We start from the raw sequence: 3,634 nt of genomic DNA, 5'->3' as shown, positions 1-3,634 counted from the left end.
TGTCAAGTGCTGAGGGGAACGGCTTTGTCTGAAACACAAGCCACGAGCATTTGCATAATAAGAGCCAGGTTGCAAGAAGCATGTTGCTTACGTAATGTTGCACCTGATATGTGTTAGAACACGAAAGTTTGTTGTGTCTCTGGGGCCTCGGAAGATAATGAATAAATGGATCAAATATGGGATGGTACGATAACGCGGATGTCTGTCAGCCAGACTGGACTGATTTCCTTTTTTAAGCATCCATCTCTTCGTCTTTTTATCCCCCCCAAAAAAGAATTTCAGTCCTGAGCGTCTGCTTCAGCAGGGATCAGCCTGAAACATGGACCACACACACATTTGCATGAAGGCGAGGCAGCTGAAAGGCGTGTGCTCCTCATACGTGTGTGTGATCCCCTGAACCTACAGGAAGTACGGGATCAAGTTTCCAGTCCAGCTGGAATGCTTTTCATTTTGGCATCTTTCCCATCTCCATGGACACGACCTTTAACCCATGGGAGTTTTAGCAAGTTTAGCAAGTTTCAGAATGTGGAATATGTTTGTCCGACACCGATACGGATGTTGTACACAGATGGGGATCGCTGGTTTGGTTTAAAGGGTTTTCACAACCAAACAGATGTTTCCAGTTATTCTGGCTCACTGTAGCTCCGCTCAGGTTGAAGTTGGGTGGAGCTGAGAGTTCCTCGAGGTCACCGAAGTGAAAAGAAAAAAAGGAAAAAGAAGAAGGTTGCTCGGCTCCAACAGGTGTAACAAACCCAACAGGAGAGTCAGGCACAGTTTGTGAGCGGCACACCCACACCGCCCTACGCATGTACGGGTGTTTCATGGGAAGTGGAGAAAATATCTTTTTAAAATATGGGAGGAGTGCAACGAGAGCAGTGAATGAATGGATGGATGAGAATGAATGAAAAGTAGTGGCAGCCTCCCTCTGCTGTCAGATTTGAATGATACATTCGGGAACCAGTTTAAAAATAAAAACCTCCCCTGGTCCAGATTCACGGATTAAGAAACTTTACTACAGTATCTGGTCAGAACTTTGCTGACATATCGTCTCATTGTTCGATGACCCACAGACCGTGCTGCTGTATGAGGCACCATTCGTTGTCTTGTCTGTCGAAGCACTCGTTTTTGTTTTTGTTTTGTTTATATTATTTTTTTGGGCTTTTTATGCCTTTATTGATTGCAGTAAATTGGCCGTCCGATGCGGGATTCGAACCAGGGCCAGCTGCAGTGAGGACTATAGCCTCCACACACGGGGCGGCCGCTTAACCCACTACGCTACCAACCGCCCCGAAGCACTCGTTTGAGGCTCATTCAAACCCAATATGTAAAAAAATAATGAAGCGTTAAGCCTTCCTGCTGCCACAAACTGGGTTTAATGATTTCAATAACTTATTTATGGTTTATTACGTTTGTTTGCCAAAAAGCCTCACAGACACAGAAACATACAGCGTGTTATACTGAGGCGTCTGGGCTCAATCAATAAAAACTTAAAGACACTTATTTGGGATCTGGGAGGGCTGTGGTGTGCTGTCACAACCAATCACATACAGCATATTAAAATCCATTGTGTTTTACAGCTGTGGTCTCAAACTGAAGTTCTCTAACACGCGATGTTCTCAAAGAAGTAGGAAAACTCACAAAGTAACAAGGAGATAAAACAACATTAAAGTTGAAAAGGGTTAGATGGAAGCTCTTAGTGGTTTTGGTTTTGGTCCATACCCGACAATGATATACAGACCACAAAGAGACCACCATGATTACTTATTCAGCGAAAGCGAGCTTTGGCTCTGAAGAGAAACGTCACCCTCTGTTCTTATCACACTACAATTAAAACATATTGCAAACTGTGTGTGTGTATAAACACTGCTCACAAAGCTTAACTTGCTTGTAAAAGAGTTTAAAAAGATCTACAGCCAGCTTTGGTCTCGTGGTCTCGCCATTACGGTCAAAGTCAAAGATATAACTAACTAAAATAAAATATATATTAGAAAAATACAGCTGAATGCAGCGTAAAAGTTATATACAACCTTTGATCAGTGGGTGGAAAAACATCTCTTCTCACTCTCTTTAACCCCTCTGAGGGATCGACCCATGGGCTTCAATGAAAAGGGGCCCAGCAGTCAGTGTAGGAGGTTAACCAGCTATTTATTAAATCTCAGCTGACTCTTCAGTCTCTCAGCCTCCAACAGACCGGAGCAGTGTTTCACAAAGATCAGCTCAGAGATGACGAAACAACAAAGACACACAGACTCGGAGAACGACGGCGTCTCCACATGGAGGGAGCCCACAGAGAACCACAGGCGGCCTGCAGTCTGCGCACCTGCTGCCCCCGAGCTGCTTATTAGCTTTTGGCTCTCACCTGATTGGCTGATGTCCCTCCCCTGCATAGTCCTCGGTCCACATTAAAGTACAAATGTTATGATATTATTGACTATATGATAACCTTTGAGTATGTTTTGAGGCTCCATGTCTGATGCACTTGCTGTTTGCACACTCTCAAATCCAATAGCTCAATGTAGAGTTTGACATATCTCTATAATAATGTTTATAATATTATATATGCACACTTCCACACACTCCTCTGTGAGGTCACACACTGTACGTGAAGTGAAGTGACATAGAAATAAGCCATAGTCGAACGCACACTGACCTCTAGTGACTAATCTGCAGAAGTGACTCAGATGTTTTTAACGTGACACTGAAGCTGAAGCAGTGTGTGAGTCAAACACAGGACATGCCTTATGAATGCTTCAGTAACATCACAGGGCTGCTATCAGTGTCTTAATATCACATTTAAGGTGTTAACACCAACATGAGAGATCCAGGCTGTGCAAATACAAACATTCAGAGTGACAACTCTTTATCCAGAAAGATTTTAAATGTTTTTTTATTCTATATTTGTACCATAGGTGTTTTTTTTACTGTATGTTTCATTACTAAGTTTTCCAACATGTTTCTTGTAGCTGTCTTACTCTTGTCTTTTAAGTATGAGGAATGGCTGCAGCACGTGTGTGACAATGCATGGGAGGATGTTGAGATATATCACTGAAAACTATAAATGTCTAGTTTTAGCAGCTTCCAGGCGAGTTTGCCTGCAGTAAAACACTGTGCAGGCTGCACAGAAGAATACTGTGTGTTAGTGTGATTGTTCTGAAACATCAAATATAAAAAAGAGAGAACAGAATAAAAAAAACACAGCTGTAATATATCGAAGAACATTTTGACTCCAGAGACGATTCATAAAAGTGGAAATGTTTATAAAAAAATTTAGCTAATTGCATTTTGGTAATGGATGTGTTAATTTTTATTAATAAACTGAAGAATTTAATAAACTTGTAACGACTTTCAAAGGATTACTTTTAGGAAAAACACTTCTGCCTTTCTCTAAATTAAAAGAGAGATTCTAAGGTACTAAAACAATTAGCCCGAATCAAATTAAACGATCAGCATCTCTACGGCTCACTAACTAACATGTGATCAGGTAAAAGTTTTTAAATAAATATCTCATTCTAAATGGTTAACACGAAACTTTTTGGCCATCACAGTAATGTTGCCTCTGAAAAATTACCTCAAGAAGCAAATCACTCGTCAAAGAAGAGCAGGTTAAGAAACAATAATCACTGTACAGCCAAGC

The sequence above is a fragment of the Larimichthys crocea genome, chromosome XXI (genome assembly GCF_000972845.2).
Source record: "Larimichthys crocea isolate SSNF chromosome XXI, L_crocea_2.0, whole genome shotgun sequence".
Taxonomy (NCBI): domain Eukaryota; kingdom Metazoa; phylum Chordata; class Actinopteri; family Sciaenidae; genus Larimichthys; species Larimichthys crocea.
This window is presented reverse-complemented; position numbering follows the sequence as displayed.